This window comes from Haliaeetus albicilla, chromosome 2 (genome assembly GCF_947461875.1).
Source record: "Haliaeetus albicilla chromosome 2, bHalAlb1.1, whole genome shotgun sequence".
Lineage (NCBI taxonomy): Eukaryota > Metazoa > Chordata > Aves > Accipitriformes > Accipitridae > Haliaeetus > Haliaeetus albicilla.
In genome coordinates, this window is record NC_091484.1 from 67,709,045 (window position 1) to 67,731,937 (window position 22,893).

Genomic DNA, 22,893 nt, shown 5'->3' on the forward strand with positions numbered 1-22,893 from the left:
CCCACACTAGAGCAGGTTTTCTGGCAGGACTTGTGACCCTGCAGGGGACCCACGCGGGAGCAGTCTGTGCCTGAAGGACTGCAGCCTGTGGGAGGGACCCATGTTGGAGCAGTTTGTGAAGGACTGTCTCCCGTGGGAGGGACCCCACGGTGGAGCAGGGGAAGAGTGAGGAGTCCTGCCCCTGAGGAGGAAGGAGCGGGAGAGACAACATGAGATGAACTGACCCCAACTCCCATTCCCCATCCCCCTGTGTCGCTGGCAGGGAGGAGATAGAGAATTTTGGAGTGAAGCTCTGCCCAGGAAGAAGGGAGGGATGTGGGTGAGGTGTTTTAAGATTTGGGTTTATTTCTTATTACCCTACTCTGGTTTGATTGGCAATAAATTAAGTTAATTTTCCCCAAGTCAAGTCTGTTTTTTCCCATGATGGTAATTGGTTGAGTGATCTCTCCCTGTCCTTATCTCAGCCCATGAGCCCTTTCTTATATTTTCTCTCCCCTGTCCAGTTGAGGAGGGGGGTGAGTGAGTGGCTGCATGGTTGGGGTTAAACCACGACAACTGACAAGCAAGTAAGGACTAGAATCCAGCACCTATCCAGTAACTAGAGTACTAAATTGCTACCTAACCATCTGGATAACATCACTTGCTATTCTGTGGACTTCCTGTAGTGTCTAGAACAAGTTCCTTAATTATCTGATATTTATTTTACTTTTATAAAGTGAAGACAATAGTTGTAATGGTATTGGGAAATAAATGCATTACAGATTTTGTATGTCTCAGCTACTATGGTAATAGAAGCAATATAATTTCCATAGAGGATCGATTTTTGCTTTATTTTGCAATATGATTTATGACAAATCCATGACTGAACCTGATCTTTAGTAATATCTTTGAAGCATATTGTACCATTTTTTTTCTGCCAGCTCTTGTGAGAATCCTGGGTTAGTTACATTCTGCCTGTATTGCAGCTAATGGAGACTTTATTGTCTTAAATGCATCTTCACTGGCAACAAGGCTGCCAGTCTGAGTTTTCTGGCAGCAGCCTGCTGATTTCAGAAATGATATATTTCTATTGGTGGAAGAGATGCTCCTCTAATTGCCTTTTTTGATAATGTCAATATATATATTACATGTAGCTGTTAAATTGCTCAGCAACTTTTAGTAATATATATCCTGTGAGATGTCACTTTCATTTCATGCTACACAGCTTTTCTTTCTTCCTTTAACTCTGTACAATAGCTTAGTTCCCTGTTCGCCTCTATGTGCTGAGGTTGTGTGATCAGAACAACAGTAGATGCAATCAAACTCACAATTAGACTGTGATTCACATTATGTAAAAGATTCATCATGCCAATTGATGTGAAATGACATGCGGTCTCTAGGCAGTGATTGCACAAGGCTTTAATCTCTCCACATGCTGAACCCTGTACCTATAGTGGTTCAGCAAAGCTTAGTTGTAATCATTTTTGGACTAATGCCTTTCCACGATTTCATTATGAAGAGTATAACAATGAGGCCTTTTTCTGCTGCCTCTTTTAAATGCCAGGGTGTGCTGATTACACAGTTAGCATCCTGCATGTAGTTGACCTTTTGCATAGAAATGGTATGAGACTAGTGTTTTTTACCATTCAGGGGTTAGGTGTCTTACTGAAGACAGATAACAATTTTTTATTCTTTATCCTAACATTCCTCTCTCTCTTCATGGCCCACTGGGTCAATAATCTAGAAACTTTTCAAAGACAAGTGCATATGGGTCTCTTGTAGGAGTTCGATCCAAAAAGCAGGCATTTTTGTAATTTCTAAGATGAACAAGGATCTTAGATGAGATGACTCTTCTAAATGTTGATTTTCAGGAAAAGTGACTTCTAACCATAGCCTACATCTTCATGTAATTTATTGTAGATATTGAAAATTAGACTCTTTATATGGGCATCTCAGAAAGACAGCAAGTATCACTCCAGATCTCTGACCCGAGCAGTGAATGACTGGGGGGTGTGTGTATATCAAGAGCGAGATGTGGAGGAAAAGCATAACTCCACATAATGGTTACTGATTGGAAACTGGTGCAGTGACTGGATGGGCAGGGGTTTTCCAGCCTTGAATTCTAAGTAGAACTGGATTTGTCTTTAATGTCTGTAAATGACAAGGAATACATATATGCTAATGCGCATGACTAAACTCTCTTTCAAAGAACTGAGTATGACTGAGTGGCACTCATTTTTCATTTGTGAATAACTTATCTAGATGAAAAATCCTTTGAGACATGTATATCAAAATAAAAAATCAGAAATATGTAAATTGTTATGTCTTTGGTCAATAATTGAAAACCTTCATTTCCAGAACTGTAAAAAATTAGTCTTTGGCTATTTTGGAATTCACGCTGTGTCCTATTTCATTAAGCAGGAAATGCTGCTTAAGGATGATGATTAAGGATCAGCCATAAGCTATAGTCATTGACTTCTGATAGAATACTTTGAACCTATTTGTGCTCAGAGTTCTTTTAATTAACTACTTTTTCTACAGCATCAAAGACAACTGGAGCCAAAACCCACTGAAAGCAGGAAATCAGATAAAGCTTAAACAAAAAATGATATTCTGTGGTTGGAAGTCCCATTTTTCTATTCACACACATGCTGTAGCACAAAAGTTATGTCTCCCAAGCAGAGTTATGACCCCATGAAAGATGTTCTAGAGACTTCCTGAAGTCCAATAGAGATGTTGGTGCTGTTATGGTTTCTAACACTGCTGAAAACTGTGTTCAGCTGCTGTAAATATGGAGGGCATTGTAAAACTATAATGTGGATGAATTTTTCATGAGATAAAGTTATGGTTTGTTTTTTTTTTTTTTAACAGAAGCAACTCATGTGCTTGTATGGATCAAATATATTGCACCATATTATGATCTCTGTCTGATGAAGATTTGGATTCCATTCCACATTCTTGTGATTTGATTCCAGTTTGTGCACTGCTAATAAAGCCTCTCAAATCATGGCATACCAAAGATGTCTTTATATGTAGCCACTCTGAAATTCTTAATTCATAAAAGCAGTGCATGTGCTATAATCCAAGTAGACTGATGGAGAAAGGTCAAATCATTTTGTCCACGTTAAGGAAAATTGTTGACTTAGTTGTTAAAGCTCTTACCTAAAATAGGTGATCTCTATACTTTTACATTTTGTCTTACAGTCCTCACTATTGATAGGAGGAATTAAAACTCGCCAATCTTCATGGACCTTCAGTGCCTTTAAAAACACTGTCCCATTCTATGTAAGTATAGTCACCCATTACTATGTGAGTAATACGGAAAGTCTCTGGCACAGCTGAGCCTTACATAAAAGTATTTTCAGTTCCTAACCAAACATATAGCAAAAAAGAGTCCTCTTCAAATTCTAAAACTTCATAGTCATGACTCATTCCTTCAAGTTCTAGTCTTCTGAGCAACCAGAGTAAAAAGTGGTATTTACTAGGTCAAATCTATATATTTCCTGTTGATTTGAGGAAATTTAGTTTATCTATGAGAAGAAATAATAAAAATCAGTCATTGTTCACTCAAAAATCTCAGTATTGGGTTTCTACAAATTTCCTGTTTATTTGTCTACCAATATAGCTATTTGATTAATTACCTAAGACTTGGACAACAAGGCCAAGGAAAACAGCAGTGGTTCCCTGAGCAAATCTGGTGCACAAATTCAATAATTCACAAAAAAACAATGGTCTGGTTTCTCAGCAGTTGTAAATATGTAGAAATACCTCACATATACCTTCATTTATTATTTTGTTGTTTTCAGATAATGTTGCTATACAAGAAATTGGACTTTTTTTCATTACTTTTGTTCATTGCATTTGGAAACTGTTTAATTGGATAATGTGTGATTTTAATACAAACACTAAAAGTCAATGAGGAGCTGAACATTCTCTGAAGCACTTTTGAAGAGAAATATCTAGATGGTTTAACTTTAAATGTCATATTGCCATTTTTTATTCTGCCATAACAGGCTCACAACAAAACATTGTGTGCAAAAATAGAAATGGGGAGAGATGTCTTAGGGGGAAGGCAGGTGATTGTTAGAAATCTGTGACTTGGCAGGTTGCTTCTGGTCTACATTCCATGTGGAAATGGTGGACTAGACTCAAAGTCTTTTAGATGTAAACATCTTCCTCCTAATGCTCCATCCTGTTGTATTTTATTAGCTTATTACTTCTAGCTTCTTGACAGAGACTGTGTAGGCATACATGCTGGTTTTGGCTGGGATAGAGTTAACTTTCTTCACAGTAGCTACTATGGGGCTATGTTTTGGATTTGTGCTGAAAACAGTGTTGATAATGCTGAGATGTTTTTGTTACTGCTGAGCAGGGCTTACCCAGAGCCAAGGCCTTTTCTGCTTCTCACCCACCCCACCAGCGAGGAGGCTGGGGGGGCACAAGGAGTTGGGAGGGGACACAGCTGGGACAGCTGACCCCCACTGACACAAGGGATATCCCAGACCGTATGACGTCATGCTCAGCATATAAAGCTGGGGGAATAAGAAGGAAGGGGGGACGTTGGGAGTGATGGCGTTTGTCTTCCCAAGTCACCGTTAGACGTGATGGAGCCCTGCTGTCCTGGAGATGGCTGAACACCTGCCTGCCATGGGAAGTGGGGAATGAATTCCTTGTTTTGCTTTGCTTGCGTGCACAGCTTTTGCTTTCCCTATTAAACTGTCTTCACCCCGACCCATGAGTTTTCTCACTTTTACTCTTTCAATTTTCTCCCCCATCCCACTGAGGGGGAATGAGTGAGCAGCTGGGTGGTGCTTAGTTGCTGGCTGGGGTTAAACCATGATAGCATAAGAAATATAAGGTTCAAAAAAAGGAGAGAAAATAATAATAAAAAAATCAGTACTTATATCGTACAAGTAAGTCTGATCAAAATATTTTCTCTCCTTGCCTTCTTGAAACAAAAATGAGATGTATTCAGAAGCTATATATTTTGTAACATTTTGTACTTAACACACACCATAGACTTGGTGTTGCCTGGATTTTGACCCCTAATGACATGGGGGGTTGAGCCTACAGAAAATCAGCTCATCTGCCCTGGAGAGAGTCTTAAGATCCAATTCAGAAAAATACTTAAGCACATGCTCAACTTAAGCATTAGTTACAACTATTGAAGTCTATGAAACTAATCTGGTAACAAGCACTTAAGTGTTTTATTTATTTGGATAAGAAGCACAGAGAAGATGAGCAGAAAGATAAAAGGAGTAATTTTGGAGAGCTTCACTAATAGCTAGAGAGTGATCCTCAAAAAACCCTCAGCATTTACCTGCTGCAGAATCTCTGGTTTGGCTTCCTAAATGCTGTGCAATGTCACATAAAAAATCTGTATTATGTCTCCTGTTGTGAGCTGAAAGTAGCATAGCTTCACAAGCTCAATGCTGTTCCCAGGCTTATATATTTCCTTTTCCAATTCTGGTCTTCAGTAAGGGAGAAATAGGGTAACTGCTGACATAGACAGACTTAGGAGGGACCACTCAATCTATTTAACGTATGTAGATATTTCACTGGTAACATTTAAATGGCCAAAATCTATCCCAAAGGCCATTTACAAGAAAGCGTTCAGCTGGCCATTCGATTTTGATAGATGTAATTTTTTTTCTAAATGAGCTTGACATTCATTATAATAGAAACATATGTCGACGGTAACAGTTCTGAGGGCCATGTGCCAACCCTCCTTTGTTGCTCCTGATTGAACACTGGAACTCTGGCTATGCTCAGGTTGTTTCCAGCTAGGACTGCAGATGTTGATTTTGCTCTTCTACTCACCAAGCGATAGGCATATCCAATTACACCTATCGCTAACTAGAGTCTTTATGCACCTGTAATTTATTTCTTAATCAAAACAAATCTACAGGTGGAAATTGAGATTAGAGAATATTTTTTCAGATGTGAACATATAACATTAATTATTATTTTCCCATCTCTATCCGCCTGTGATTTGCCTTTTCTTCTCTCTTGAGGATTGTTGTTGATTCAGTGTTGCACCATCACTTTGCAAGGGTCTATCTCTACATACATAGCATTACCAATAAATAAACTTTTCTTAACATTCCTTCAGGAAGAATTTAGAGATATACATTTAGAAATTTAAATTTAAATTTAGAAATGCTGTAATTCAGTAAGGGTCTGTGTAGCAGAGTAATGTCTTCAGAGTTTTGGCATAACTCAATAGGATGCTTTCACCAACCTTTGCCTCTAACCCTAGCAGGTGAAATGCTGCTGAAGTCAGTAGACCACTTCAAAGAGTATCAGCTGGTGGTGTGGGAGGCCCTGGGGCATCACTCGCAGTTGCCTCCAAATAGCACCTTAGGAACAAAGTGGGTCTTAGATAGTGACACTTGTTGAACTTGGAGTATGATACCCAGCAGCAGGAGTTTCAGGATTTGTGCCATGGCTCTGAGTGCACTAACATTCCCCACTCCTAGCAGTTTAGCTGACAGTCTTCAAGGCCTTCTCAGGTATGGTGCCACTGTGTAAACTTGGATCAGACTTTTGTGAAATGAGCTGTGTGAGAAAGATCTGTAAGAAGTCTCTTCTGGGATCTTCACCCAAGCAACGCCTGCCCTTGGCTCAGGAGCTGCATTTAAGCTCAGGCTTGGTGCTTGCCTGGGCTATGCCAGAGGTATGGCTGCGCCTGGCCTAGGACCTTGCTGATCCTAACCTTGCCTTGCCGACTTGCCTTGTCTTGACTGCAGGCCTGCCTCATCCCTAAGGACTTGTCTGGAGATCACTGACTGGTTGATGATGCTGATTATCATCAGACCTGCTGCTCTTCTTGTTTGGGTCTTGTAGGACACTACTCCTGCCTGGTTCGCCGTCACCTTTGGCTTCTAGCTCACCTTCCCTTTGGAGCAGCCCACACTTGCTGCTAAGTGACAATATAAGATTAATAAAATGTATTTCAATGAACCCAAATTAGCCCCTCCTAACTGTTAATTCTCTGATGTATATTTTATAATTTTAGATTATTTAGATGTTTTACTCTCTTCTGTACAGAGCTCTTCCTTGTTTTGCCTTCACTCATTTAAATGACTTGGAGGTTTAGGTGGACATTTTTAAATACATAAATAATGAACATCATATCAGTGGTTTGCAAATTCCTTGTGCTCTCACTAGCTGCAGTGTCTCGTTCCTGGTTTGTCCCTTGTTGCTGGTAGGCCTTTCCACCTTAGCAAACACCAAAACTTACCACAATGGCACAGAAGAAATACCATGTAGCAGCTGTAGCTTGCAATTCCCTTTTTTGTTCTGCTTTAGAAGTGGGCAAAATAGCAGTTGCAGGTATTTAATTAGATTAATCTTGGTCAGAAGATGCTGATTCATCAAAATATGCTTGTCATTAACAGTTTTGCTGATTCTCTTCACTATAAACTTTTAAAACACACTGTTTGCTATTGATTGCACGTAAGATAATTTTTAATGGAAACAGAGCTGAAGAAAGTACTACAATATGACAGCAAGTAAAGCACAAAGGAAAAAACAGAAGAAGGAAAAATGAAAGAAATTAAGGAAAATGAATGAAAAACAAATGAAGGAAATTCTAATTAGTGCTTGCTTGAGGCAACTTTAGTAATGTTGCAAATTCATGGCAGAGCCTTGTTAGTATAAAACAGCTTCATAGAAATGCATTTCCTAACAGCTGCACCCAGCTGAGATGCAGCAATCCCTATAAAAGGGCTGAGATTCATGTGAAATTTCTGCATTCTGCATCATAAGGTTGGAATATTTAGATTTTCAGATTTTCTTTTTGTCAATGTTAAAATATTCCTCCCAAATTAGTCTATTCCTTCCAGAAATTAACTGAAATTCAGAAAACAGAAAATAGCAGGTTTTGTTTCTTAAGAATATGTTGATGCTCTTTGTAAAAAAAACACCTCAAGAAAGACAAAAAACTGAACTTGTATAGGAAAAGAATATTTTTTTACGTTTGCCTCCGGCTGAGATGAGAGAAATTGTTCTACCAGCTTATTAAGGTTTTAATAACGTGAAATGAAGAGAGAGAGAATATTAGCTTTGTTTTATCAAAGAGTTAACATTAGATGCTACCCATACATCTTCTCTAAAACAAAGTAGGTGATAAATTTCCCTTGTGCTAGTGGTATACCTGGGTGTAATGAGTGAATGAAAGATGAAGGGAGGTGTTTGGAAAGGAAGGTTCACTTTGGTTTGTGGGTACCACATCATGAATCTATCTGTCTGTTTTTTACACTTTGTCAGGCTATCTGGACACTGAAATACACTATATGAGCATTTGAAAACAGCATGTAACAATCTGCTTGCTGGAGTTGCAAACTGGATGTTCTACAGATGGCTGGATGTTAGAAAACCCAAGCAAACAAACAAGATCCAAATATTTTTGCTAATGAACAACCCAAAATCTCAAACATTGGTTGTGCATTGCTCTCACTTTCCTACTTTTCTTATTCTTCTTTACTGATCTATATTTAATTTGCTTTTCCTACACTTCAAATTTGGCCATGTTACAGCCTTTATATTTAATTTCATGGATTTCTAATGTTGGTCTTAAATTGGATCATACCCTTTACTTGACCAAATTTTGAAACTAAATCCAGATCAATGCCGATTTGATGTCAATATTCAGCTGCTAACTTTATAGGCTTATATTTAGATGTAATTGTGTGTGTTTAACCAATGTCAATTTCAACTATTTCTGCCATATGTACACAAAACTGCCAATATGAGCTGTGCATAAATAAGTAATCAACTATGCAGAAAGCACAGAGTACAGTGTAGACACGTTCTCTGGATCCAATCTGTGAAAGGAATGAGAGGGATTTTTTCCTTAAAAATAAATAAATAGTATTTTCTCTCAAAATACTATTATATGCCTTCTTATGTATATATCTAGGTTTAACCTTTAAGGGAGAGAGAGATATTTTGAAACTTCCTCTAAGGGCTATGGTAAAAGGCCTTTAAAAAATTTTGTTTCTGTCTTTCAAGTCAGCTTATACTCACACATCTGCCACAGGTTGTCTCCCTAAGAGAGCTGGCAGGAAGGAGTCAGTATGTGTGCCTCAGGGCCTTTCCACTCTGGCATCGTAGCATAGACCCTTGATAAAGGTGGGATTGAACAAAGGCATCTGACTTTGTGCTAGAGCTCCTGCAGCTCAGACACATACTTTCTTCTGACAACTCTGCAATTAGGATAGTGTCCTCCAGGATAGCTTTGGAACAGACATGGGTGGTAATTTCTTAAACTGTTGCAACAAGAGTCACTAGAGTTCATTTTCCACATTATTAAATATTAATTATATACTTATACACACAGAGATATGCACACAGAGTTAATTCATCCCTTGTGTAATGCTGTATGTTTAAAAGACAAAGCAGCGGCATTGGTTTTCAGTTTCAGTAAATCAACATCTTTGACCTTAGAGACAGCTATTTTGTGTATTATAATAGCATCAAACATTCTTTATAGTCACTCTTTTTTATTTCACTCAGATAGATATCCATTTGCATGAAAGAATTTAGATTTTGATGTCATACCAATTATATATGCATATACAAAACTTTTGTGAATCAATCAGGCAGCTAGCTCAGAAAATATTTCCACCTATGGATAAGCAAGTATTGTTTATAACAATACTTATTACTCTGTGTGTGCCTACCGTGGGCACAGAAGCTTTCAAGGAAAAAAAATCTGAATTTTGATGATAGAAGTAGCAGCAAGACAGAATATTACTATGACCCTCTGATGCTTTTAGCTTTTTTATTTTTTCATCAAAACGATTCTTTTCAGAACAACTGAGTTAATTTGATTATGTTTGTAAAATATTTTCGTGTTACTATCCATACTGGATAATTTTGAAATGGAATATTATGAGTTAAATGATGTGAAAAAGTACTAAATGTTTCATAAACAAAAAAGAGGGGAAAGAGATTTTCTTCTTTTTCTAGTTTAATAAGAATTGTACCAAATAATTAAAACAAAAGATTGATAGCAGATTTGCTATTACTGCTGCCTTCTACATAGCACATACATTACTGTACTGCTTTCTCACTGCTTTTGTCTGTTCTTAGAGCTAAGATAAAACAATTTACATTTTACTTTTTTTTAAAAAAGAACAGCTTTGATAGTTTCATCGTGATACGATACTGCACAACACCAAAGCCACTTTTTTATTGAACACTGGCTTTTCATTAATGAGTCATTTAATTTTTTTCCTTCATTTTATATTTTATTTGAATGTTTTAATTTTTTTTAAGTGTTTGAGTAAATGATGGGCTGACAAAGCTGCTAACAGATAAGCAGAAGGAAGGCAAGACACCTTACTGGGTCTTGACAGCGCTGTTCTACTTCCTTTCCACCCTGCAAGCCCTCTGGCTCTCTAGGTCCTGGGGCTCCCTTAAACTGACCATTTCTGATTCATCCATGATGGAATCGCCTGCAAAAAATCAATATACAGAGAATGTATTGATATGCATTTAACTGCTATAGTGCCAATTCTTCTTTCAGTTTTTATGCTATGTTATGATGTGTCAACAAATACAGGGTTTATAGGATTTCTGAAGTCTAAGCCTGCCCTGCACAGTGGTGTGTTGTTATAGATAGTTATTTTCCCTAAATAAGCTTTCCCAGGAAGCAGCTAGATGGTACATGAAAATTTCTTCACAACAGAGTGTCAGAGGGGAACCTCCTTCTCCAGTGTGTCCTCCTTGACATTCTCTTCTCATGAACTAGTTTAGTTGTTGCACCTGAGCAAGTAAAACCTATACTAACAGACCATTGTGTGAATGCTGCTTGTGGGATTTCCTGACTTAGACTGGTTGAGCCTACCCAATGCTATGTTGTGCCGTGTGTTCATAACAGTCCACATCTCTCCACTGCTTCATTCTATGACATAGATATTTCCTTGGTAAATATCATTCAGGTGTCCAAAACTCCATTGGACAACTGGGCTTTCATAATACTGATTCACAAAACACCTAGTATTCGGAATGCACAGATAGAGATATGATTAAATAGATCTTCCATGCCCTCTTTGTAAAGTAGGCGATCAAAGAGTGAGTCTGGAGGCAAAATCTAGTTGGCTTGATAAATAAGGATTGAAGAAGGAAGGGCAACAGAGGGCAAGGAGTTACAATTTGATCCAGTCTCCCTAAAAGGAATGTCATGGTCCTCTGTCAGTCACAGGTCCAATACAAGTAGAGGGTTTTTCACCCTGACAGTTGATTTTTGGAAGTGCAAAGATCTAATGAATCAGTTACCATGACCCCTGGTGCTTTTAGATGTTTTTTTTCCTTTGAAAGATTTTAATTTTTTTCAGAGCAGTTCATTTTATTCAAATATTGGTTCATTAGTATTCAAATATCAGATTGTGGAAAGCTTTGCTTTACTTGCAAGACTGGTTGATTCACAGGGCTCTGATTCTGATATCAACTTCCACTTGTTCCTGATAGTAGGACATTGCTAGAACAACTAAGATAAACGTTCTAAACTATGTAGTTGTTCAAACTGAATAAGTACTTCGGCAAAATATTCATTTTTAATATTTTTCCTAGCATGACCTCTCTCTTTTAGTTCTCTTAATTTTTCTTGTTGACAGAGCTTTATCATTTAGGAACATGGAATAAATTAAATTGTTGGCCAACATCCAACCAATAAATTGAAGCTTATACTAGGTCTGAAGACTACTGAAGTCCACCTATCAAGCCTACCTGATTGTTAACAAGGACAGCGTAACCTAATCCTGAACGAAGAAGAGACTTTGAAACTAGCAACCTTGATTCTAGTAATGATGGACATCACTTGAATGAAACAACTTTTATTGTGTTTTCTGTTTGGTTGCACAAGTCAGCAAAGTTGCACAAGGTAGTTTAACACAAAGTTGGTACCACTGGTGAAATCCTGCTGACATCTTTGATCATAACCCCACAGCTTTCAAGCAGCAATTTAGCCCAGAAGACTATGAAATAAAATGTGTTTTAGCTTTCCCCTGTAGCAGAAGGTGACAGTATTCTTAAAAGTTGTAACAGTTTAGCAGTTTACTGGCCTTACTATACTTCATGGGTGGTGTACCAGCTTTCCTGAAGTATAGTGGGTGTTTTTTTGCACCCAATAGCTGATTAATCAGGAAGCACAACACAGAAATAGAGATTTGCTTAGACTTTCATTGCCATAGGGGAAAGCATATAGTGGGGCTACAGCACTGTTACACACTTCCTAAGAAGTAATTTTTATCTAGTTCTTGGTTTTTACAAACTATTGTGATCTGATCAGTTCCCCAGAGTAGGGATTTTTTCTTCTCTTTTTTTTCCATCTTCACTAGACAAATGCATCAACAAACAGTAGGAGGGCTGGCTCATCTCCGCTGATAATAGCATGCAGGATAATTTTGCCATGTGACTCACTTTCTTCTTTGACTCTAAAAGACATTTGAAAAAAGAGTGGCATTAATTTAAATAGATTTCCCATAAACAGGATTTACTAAAAAAAATAAAATCCTTGCTTTAATCTCATCTTTAAAAAGTACAGGAAAGAAAAAGTCTACTATGATGTTCCAGCATTTTAAAATGTTATTGAAGAATGAGAATATTCTCTTTAGTGAGTAAATGGAACATATTTGGGAAAATGTATTTGCAGTGAAGAATTTTTACCTCCATGCACATCACTGCTTTCTTAGTCTGTCAAGGAAAAATAAAGCTTTTTGCTGCCTCCTGGTCTTTTCTAGCTAGACCCTCATCTAACCTTGACCAGGGTCATGGCATGGAATGAATTGATAAGACATACTTCATTTAGGATTAAATAACAATGAGACTGACAGAGCCTAGAGGGGCATGCAATCCTAATGGAGGGTTTATCAGCACTCTTACGGAGGAAAAACAATATGACTTGGATTAGTTGCTTCCTATGTGCGGTCACACAAGACAAACGTACCCAGCAGGCTAATCTAATGTGCTCTCCAACATTTTAAAGAACATCAAAGGTGTTAAGTATGTGAAACAGAGAAGTATTCTTAGCTGATTCGTACTGGAATACATGTTACTCCACTTTCTGAGCTCCCTTTCTTTGCTGTTCATTTGCTGCGGTATAGGAAACTTCATTCAGTTTCCCGTCTAGCAGCCTAGCTCCAAATTGAGTATCTTATTGTATGTGATGTAAAGAGTTTGTTGGAGATACATTTCAGGAGGTCAGTAAGATGCTGGATCCCATTTCAAGTGTTGGAAAGGAAGAAGAAATTCTAAGATCTGACTGGCACCCTATGTCAGAAGATTTTGCTGTAAATGGAAAGCAAAATCTTGAACACAAATAATGCAAGTGGCTACATGGAACCGTGCACTTTTGGTGTTTATCTGTTTTCTTAAAATGCTGAGGCCCATTTAAATTTGCACTCTAGAAACAAGCTCAGGAATATACCCAATTTAGTTTTGTCCACCAGCAGCATAAGTTGCTGATTACTGTTAATATCACTATTTATACATATTATATCAGATTAAAAGCAAAAACAAAAATAAAAGCCAACCTAAAAACTGTGGCTAAAAATAATTTATGAGTCACAATAATGTCTATTGATGAATCTCCATGCTACAGAGTTATCTGTCTGTGATCTCTCTCTCCTGACTTGTGTGCATGCATTGCCTTGCAGAGCACCAGTTAGTGCAGGCCAAAACCAAGCCAGGAAGCATACTAGCAGTTTAAAACTACTGATGATAACCTGTCCATGCATTAATGTTCTGGTCTTGTCCAGTTTACTGGTATAGATGGAGCCTACAAATTTTTCTTTCATTGCCTTATGCTGATTTCTTCCTAAAGGAGAGATGCAGTTCAGACTTGGCACTCAGGGACTTTTATAGAGCAGGGAGAGAAAGGAATATATCCTTTAGACCAAAGGCCAGGAATGTACTGGAAATAGTTCTGTTCTGCACATAGTCAGTAAAACCAGATGTAAAATTATACCTTTTGCTATACCACCTTTAAAGTTGCCTTCAGAAAATTTAACCTGCTGACTACTTTCTAGTTAAGATCTTGAACCTGTATAAAAAATTGAAGTCTACCAACAATAGGTTTACTTCTGTTAGTTTTTCACAGACCGTGAAGAAATATTTCATAAATCTTATCCATAAAAGTGTGTATATGATTACCTCCAGCAGCTGGATTTAATCATGGGTGGTGTCAGCATCCATGGAATCCTGTCTCCAGGTACCTCCAGAACTTTGCAATCCAAATATGATACTAATAGCATTTAGATGTCTAAAAGGGTGAATGTTGCTGCAGAGCTGATTTCATTAATATTCTTCTGTGATTTGGGGACCTGACTTCTGCCATCTTCTTCTCAAACACTTATTGGATTTCTTAAAAATCCAAACATAGCTCATAACTCATTCAATGAGTTTTTCTTCTATTAGCCATAACTAATAATTTCCTCCCTCTTCCACTTTTGCTGGCTGTGGCAGAGCCTTATTTTATTTTCCAGAACTACTTTTGGTTTGCACATATGTTTTTGGTAACACACCTGTAACTGTATGTTGCAGTTTAGCCTAAATTTTCAAATGTGAATAACAAAAAGAAGGCACCTGTACTGGAGGTTAACATCACTTCCAAATTCTAGACAACTCTGTTTTGAAAATAGGTCCTTTTAAAGAATTTTCCCTTGCATGTCCTTGCTGTAACAAATGGCTGTCTCTGTGTTTCATTATGTGACGTAGGTGACTTGTGAGCATTCAGTCTAAAAGCCTTGACCTAGAATTTTCTCAGATTTTAGGAGATAAAAAATGTCACTTGTTAGTTGGATAGCTAAAACTGATCTTTTTCTTCAGATAAAAAAGTAATCGTCTTTTGACTTCTGAGTTGTAAAAGTTGAAGTGTTACATGACTATTTCTCTAAAATAATTTTAACAGGCATTTATGCTAGGAATTGGAGGATGTCAGTTATAGCAGCATACTAACACCAAGAGCCAGGGGAACACACCATAATTGTATATATATTCATTTTGATTTTATGCACTGTACATTACATGAAAATTTTAAGGGATATATTATAAACTGTGGCACTTATTTTAGAAGTAGCACACCTGTTATCAATTTCATAAAACTCAGTTCTCCACTGTGAACGCCTATGAACAGTTTTCTTTTAACAAGCAGTCTTAGAACTACTTGTGCCCTTATCCATTATTTAGATTGCAATTTCAATACATGGCAATGAAACTGTTCTCTAGCAATGTGTGAAATTAAGAGAGTATGTTTTTAATGGTGGACTTTTCAGCAGACTGATCTAAATCCTATCGAGCTCAGGAGGAATACTTCCTTTATTCTCACTCAGGGCAGAACTGCAATGTGGAAGGTATTTACTATTATAAAATGAATTACCTGTATAACACTTTTGTAATAAACTGTAACAAAAGATTCATTTTAATGATTCTTATAAATTTATGATAAAATTTGTAACTTTGCCACAGATATCTTTTGCAATATTGAATAAATCATTCAAACCGCCTATTTTATTCCCCTATCTGTAAAATGGGGGAAAAGCTTCCATTGTCCCAAGTTTATAACATCTTGTTTATTAATTCTTCATATTCTTCAAGTCCATGGTGTGTTTGTACAGGACCTAGAGTAATGGAGTTTCACTGATAATTGTGGCTTCCACACACATTCATAACTGAAATATATAAGAGAAACAACAGGTCTATTCTCTAGCCTAGATGGCATTTCAATATAGTAACCCCTTTTCTTACATGCCTATCATATAACTGAAAATGATGAGCCTTTCCAAATATTTATACTCACAGATTTCAGTGGGTTAGCTCTGCTAAGATCTTCACAAGCCCTTCCACAGACGATGTATCTCCTTCATTTAATTTTCCAGACATGTACATTCTATGGTGATGAACTCATAACCAAGATTAAATGACTTGAGCTTGACTGAATAAAGTCACAGTTCTACCTTTTGGAACTCCAGAGCTCCCAGGATTTCTGCATACTCAGTTTTCATTAATTCTAATATAGCTGTTCCTGTTAATGCAGTTTTGCTGACCGCTTCCTAAAGAACTTGATCACTCACCTACTTCTTTATTTTCTGTCACGGTATTTTTCATGGAACTGTGCTTAATAACATAAAGTAAATCTTCAGTGCCTTTCCCTTTTTCTGCTGACCTACAAATGGATTAGGTGAGCATGTAGGATGTATATTTTGATTGATCTTTCCTCTCATAGATCTTGCAGGGTAATCTTTGTGATATAAACATGGAGGTGAATGTATGCTGACGGGCAATTCTCTTGTTAGAGTGAATTTAACAATGTGTTTTGGCTGATCTAACAGCTTGCTCCTGTGCTAGTGCCTCGCTACTGCCCTCTCCCCTACTCTTAGGCACAGACTTCCACTTCTTCCCTTGCACCATTCCTGGTGCTTGTCAGGTTCCTGGAGGAGCTGAGTCTGCTCACTAAGCCAGCAGAAAACCAACATGTGGCTTAAATTGCTTAAGTAGTCATTTTGGTGTACCTGCTTACTAAAAGATCAGCCAAATTATTGTACTAAACAGTGGTAAGCTATTAGATCATCTCAGTAATGCAATGAATACCTTCAGAAAATTGTGACGTAGATTTTCCTCATTATTTTTTAGGCAAGAGTAGGAGGGACATCCTGGCCAACAGTATGTAGTTGTGGCCACAACACTAAAACTGTTATCTTCAGTTTATTTGAAGTCTCACTCTAAAGGCTGAAAACTGATGGTGTAAAAGTCATTCTTTCAATTTAAATGATTGCCCACCATGAAGCTGGAATATGTAAATGTGAATAAAATACTTTTTTTTTTTTGGCTTTCTCTCAGTGTCTTGTGGGTAAATAGAGGTACATTTGCCAATGTAATAACTATAACAGTGCTTGTTGGAAGAGGTATGAGCTCAAATCAAAAGTAAATTATTTCCTTCATTCTAACTAGTCTTCAGCTGGATTAAAAAAATTTCAGATATTTATTGTTAGTCATAAATATAACAAGTTCCTAATTCAACAACAATTAGCAATATGTTTAAAGTTTCTGTTGCTCATAACTGTCAGTGGTTTAGGGATATTTAGTCATCTGTTTATGATATTTTCCTAGAGAAAAAAGAATTAGGCAACAGCTTGAATGCTTTGTAGAATAAGGCCTATCCACCACAATCAAGTAAAAGTAATGCACTGACTGTTTCTCTTAAAGAAAGCTTTGCTAAACACTGAACTGGAATTTTAGTCAGAGCTCAAAACTATTCACCTTTCTAATGTCGGTATGTAAAATACTTTCTCAACGACCTGCCAATTAGTGATGAAAGTTAATTTTGAAGTGTTTTGTGAGTCAGTGAGAAGGAAAAAAGAAATGATGGCAAGTTTGCTCTGATATTTTAAACCTTAAAAGTGGTTCTGATTGTTAAAGCTAATTCTCCGGTAATTTTCATTTACAAAAATCCCTTGACATTCTGCAATTTTGACCTGTGTTTCTGAAGGATATTAATGATTCATCTGAACAAACAAGTGGGATGAATACTGATAAGTAAGCTAATAAACAGAATGTTAAAAATACCTTTTTTTTTCTAATTCTTATGAAACAGAAATAAAGATAGGTATAGTATATAACGAAAAGAACAAAACTGTATCTTTGGGAAGGTTTCTCCCTGATTAGCTGGAAAGAACTCATATTATTTTCTTGAGGAAGCCAGACCTAAATAAGAGGCTATTCTATTGGTTAAGGGGGGGTAGGGGGTGGTTGTGTGTGTGTACAAAGCTTCTAAGCTTCTTTAAAACAATTTTTATTTCAGCTGTGTATGAAGTTACAAAAGGTACCAAAATGTATCTTGGCTATCTTTACAGTTAAGGAAATAAATGTTTGGAGGAGTTGTAATGCTTCCTATTTCCATCAGAGGGTACTATAAACATGCCTAAAACTTACTTCTTTGGCTTCACCTGCAAAGAAATGGATTTATTTCAGTTTGGAAATTCCTGATCATTTTTGGTGTTTATAAATTCTGTGTACCATCAGATATATTTGCCTTGCTGAAAACCTGAGTGGTTTATGTAGCCTCATTAAAAACATTTGAAAACACGTTTAGCAAACATTCTCTCTTCCTTGTAAATATTCACTGGATATTCCCTTTTAAAAGGAGTCTTGTTCCAAAACCTCTGTGTGTAAAATGCCAACGTGGATGGAGGTAAAAAATGCTCCTTATGTACCGAACATCTTACACATCTTGGCAGTTAAAATATACTTTCTTTCTCTGTAGATACAGAAAGCAATTCTGTCAGCAGAGACAGAGCTTGAGAACCTGAAGTGGTATACTCAATATATCTTGTACAAACATGTTTTTTTTATACAAAAGCAGCAGTCACCTGCCAGCGACCGGCTGCCCTTGGTACAGATGCTCTTCGGTACGTGAGCTGCTGGCCCGTGGGTGCTGCTCCGGCGCCGGCGCCGCGCTCCTCCATGGAGCGGGTGCTCTGGTACACTTCAAAGAGCTGTTCGGTTCAAACACCTGGGTTGCTTTTCTTTGTACTTATTTTCACAACGGCTTTTTATTCATGTGACTACTTCAGGCCAGGTGATTCTCTGTGTGGAGAGTGGCCATCTGTACACCAAAGGCATTATTCGCGTGCAAGAAGGACATATTTAATATCTGTTTTCTCTCTGTTTTAATGACAAACTTTGTTCTCTTTACGGTTTGTCATCCGGGCACGAAGGTGTAGTGATGCCGTGCACCTTTGATGGCCACAAATAAGAAGTAACAAGAAGCGAGCGCTTCTTCAGCAATGCGTGGGGAGAAGTGTGTTCACAGGGCCTGGCAGGCAGGGCCTGTCCCACTCCCAGCCAGGAGCAGGGCAGCTGGGGGGGCAGCGGGGGCAGCCCCGGCCCTGAGCCTGGGGCATCTCCTCGGGGACGGGGCCAGGCCAGCCCGGGCCGGGCCGTTGTCCCCCAGGCGGGCTCAGCTCGGCAGGGCCCGTGGCCAGGCAGGGCAGGGCTGTGGGGAGCTGGAGAGAGCCCTGGGGGGCTGAAATGGGTCCAGGCAATAGGCAGGGTGGGGGAGGCCTCAGGGGGTTGGGCAGGGACAGGGAGGCCCATGGGTGCCCTCAGCCCTGACAATCAACAGCAGATAAATTCATAGAGTCTGATACAGAAAGGGCTAAGCCAAAATAGGATAGTAGCTTCAGGTAGTGTGTTTGAGATGGTTGCTGAGGGGACAGCTCAGACCTTCTCTCATCTCCAACCGTCATCCTCTTCTCCTTGGGCAACAGTGTCCACTCTGGCTGAGTTGTGTTGGCAGCCTGCAAACAGGCCGGTGCTCAGTAGTAAAATAAATATAATTTTAGGGTCCGAGATTAACACATGTAACTGCATGAGTATTCACGTGGTAAGAGTTCAGTTTATTCAGAGGTGTTAATAAGAAAGTGTTCACTTTTTATCAGAAGAACGTGGGTGAGATTAAGTAGTAGTCTGTCCACACTATTATAATTTTGTGGCAAATAAGGAACTATTTGTTGTTCCACAATGAACATAAAATGAGCATAAACTCTGGCTCAGAAACAGAAACAGTCTTCTGCCCACTCTTGACTGAGATAAAATCTGGACCCGTATGTAATTCTGCATCAGACAACCCTGGGATTAAAGATCATTGACTGTATATCAAATGTTCAGATTGTAACATAGATATTCTTATAACATTGTGCTCTGCTAATAATCCATTGTAGTGAGACCATTTATAGGGTAAGGTGTTATTTGGTTTATGGATATTGGAATCAGCACATAGAAATCAAACTATATTTGCATGGTTCATGAAAAACGCAAAACTTCTTGCATAGGTTATGGAAAACCAATCAGACAAGAAACCTATCAGCAGGAAGTAGTGATTCAGTCTGATTTTGTTCACATTTTAAAATCATACATTCAGTTCTTATTTGCATTAGTTTCATATACACTACATGTGGTTTATGCATAATCACCCCAAAAACCTTCTAATGTCTCCTAAACTAAAGCTTATACACCCCTGCAGGTGATATTTTAGAACACATTTTTCTGCATATTCAGCCACCATGACTTTGGGAGAGGGGCTCTGAAGTAAGCTTAGCCTTATATTCCCTGGATACTTCCCACTTCCTGCATACCTGACTGCTGAAATGGAGGAGAGCCTGCTTCCGCAAACCAATTTTGCACGTCTTTCTCAACAAAGCATCCCTCCCTCATTTTCTGAAACTCCATACACATATTTCTTCTAAGTCCACCAGCTGTCTTCCTGCATAAAATTCACATCCTCAGAAAGCTGTGTAATTTGACTACTAATTTCAGGAGGGGTAGGTTATGAGTTGCGGACTGTATGCAGGAAAATGCAATATAGCGCTGGTTGGTAATATCATCCTGATGTTGAGATGATGAAATAAAATCATTCCAATCATCTTCCTACTTCCAATCCCACAAACACCTCCTGTACACATTAACACACTAGTAATAGCAACAATATAGAATATACAAACATCAGAGAACCAAATTTTGTGTTTGTGACCCTTTTTATTTGTTTTGGTTGGGTTTTTTTGTTTTGTTTTGTTTTTTGGGGTGGGGGGGTTGTTATTCAAAACTCTATTTTGCCTAGATTTTTAGAAGCTGTGGTTTGATTCACTTGTTGTTGACTGTGGAGTTTCTTTTTGACTTGTAAATAAAACCCACTGAAAATGGCTGGAGCTCATTTGATTTCATGTCAGATTTTAGGATTATTAAGAGAAATAGGTACCTCTGGAGCACACCTTTTTTCACCTAACCAGTCTTTGCTATCATCTTTGGCTATAATGAATTGCCTGTTTCTCTCCAGGAAGTGAATCTTGGTGACCAGCTTTGACTTTCATAACTTGACACTTAAGTGACAGTAGATGTATTCTATCCAAAAAACCAACAAAGGTAGTTGTTTTCATTCAGTACTATGAATCACACTAGACTGATTTTGAAATAACATCACAACATCACAAAATGGCTGAGGTTGGCAGGGACCTCAGGAGATTGTCTAGTCCAATGCACCAGCTCCAGGCAAGGTCAACTAGAGTGGATTGCTCAGGACCTTGTCTGGATGGGTTTTGAGTATCTCTAAGGTTGGAGACTCCAGAACCTTTCTGAGCATCCAGCTCCAGAACTCGATTACTCTTAACAGTAAAAAAGTTTTTTCTTGTGTTTAAATGTAATTTCCTATATTTCAGGAAATACACCTAGAGGTAGAAATCTTAAGGAGTAGCTAAACAAAACTAGACTGGTTTACTAACTGGAAAAATAACACTACCCCTTTCTATTACCATATTATTCATACATGCTTCTGTCATAATTTTGTGAAGAAATGTTAAAGCCAGTGTTTTTAATTGATATGCAGTATCAATCTGCATTAAAACAAAAAATGAGTCATACAGTGGCAATTGAAAGTTGATAGAATGCTTATAAAGAAGAATTTTAAATTGTCCATTGCTTAGTAATATTTTATTTGTTGATTTCTTAGGTTGAATTTTTAAAATGACATACAGACAGGACTAAAAAGTGTTTTAAGTTCAAATTGTTTTGTATTGTACTGTAGCCCTTTCTAATACATTTTCCCTCCCTGGATTTGACCAAAATCATTCAAACAATGTGGAATAGGAATTGCTGCTGACTCATTGGCTGCTTACATATTTTATGAATTATTAAATTGTTAAAATATTCATTTAGATCTGGAAACTAACATCGTCCTACAGCTAGAACATGCTCATTTATAAAATACTGCCTATGAGTCTATCACAGGTTAAAAGGCTTGAAAGGTGGGCAGCATGTATAAAACAATTTCAATTTCAATATGTAGTTTATGTGTATGTAATGAACTATATATATAAATATAAAGCTATATGTGTGTATATGTGTAATTTTGTAAATGTAAATATATGCAACGTTATGCATTTTTTTAAAGGTAGGTAGAACTATTTACTTTAGTGAAGTCATTCTTGGGAATGACTTACTAAATGGAAGCAAAATCAGAATCTGGTTCATTTGATAAAAAACCCCAATGCCTAAGTATTTTTGCTTAGTTTAGATTTTTAAACTGTAGAGATAAAGGAAAAAGTGATATAAAAACTTACCAAATCTCCATATGTGAGCATTAGAGGCATTGGCACTGAATGTCTTTTTAACCTTCGTATCTGGGTGTACTAAACTTAGTATAGTATAGAACTCTCTGTGCTATATTCTGATTCCGCCGAGGTAAATAACAAAACTCCCATTGTACTCAGTGGTACAGGATTAGTCCCTCTATTTTTTACTGGGGCAGAGGCTTTTTCATTACTTTTATTGTATCTTCATATAAATATAGCAGCATTATTGAAAGCCTGAAGCTTCACGCCATTGCTTTGCTCATCTTCTTAAATTCAGTACCACATGGCAGATTTCTGTGGAGCCTTATCTCTCAAGCCAAAAAGAAAAGTATGATCACAATAGTCAGCTTGGCTTTTCTTCTCATCTCTATATGCACTTCAGTGCAGGAGAAGTTCAGACACCACAGAGCTTCAAATGGTTTCTTTCAAAGGCATTAAGAAAAGAAAGGGAAACAAATATTGAGCTATTACAAAGAAGTTTTCAGCCAGTGCATGTTTATTAAGCTTACTTTATTCCATCCAGCATATTCAAAGACATCTGATTAAACTGTCCCAAATAAAAAGGACAAAGCTTTCTTCAATCTGTGCAGCACAGATAAATAATTTTGTAGGAGATTTTTATCATCTCTCAGGCTCTGTACTGGAGACTTGTTGAGACATTTCAAACAGGCTATGCGCATTGCCAAATACAGTCCTGTTCAGAATATGCTAAAATGTTGTATCTGGCTAATTGGAGATAGAAAAGATTGTTTCTAATCACTACATGACATACTTTGCAATTCTT

At 37.7% G+C, this 22,893-nt stretch overlaps 1 long non-coding RNA gene across 1 annotated transcript in view; it reads left to right on the top strand.

The window, feature by feature from the left end:
- The window catches only part of LOC138684464 (uncharacterized), a 77,721-nt gene that overhangs the window by 52,814 nt on the left and 2,014 nt on the right, over positions 1-22,893 (top strand). The window lies entirely within an intron of this gene.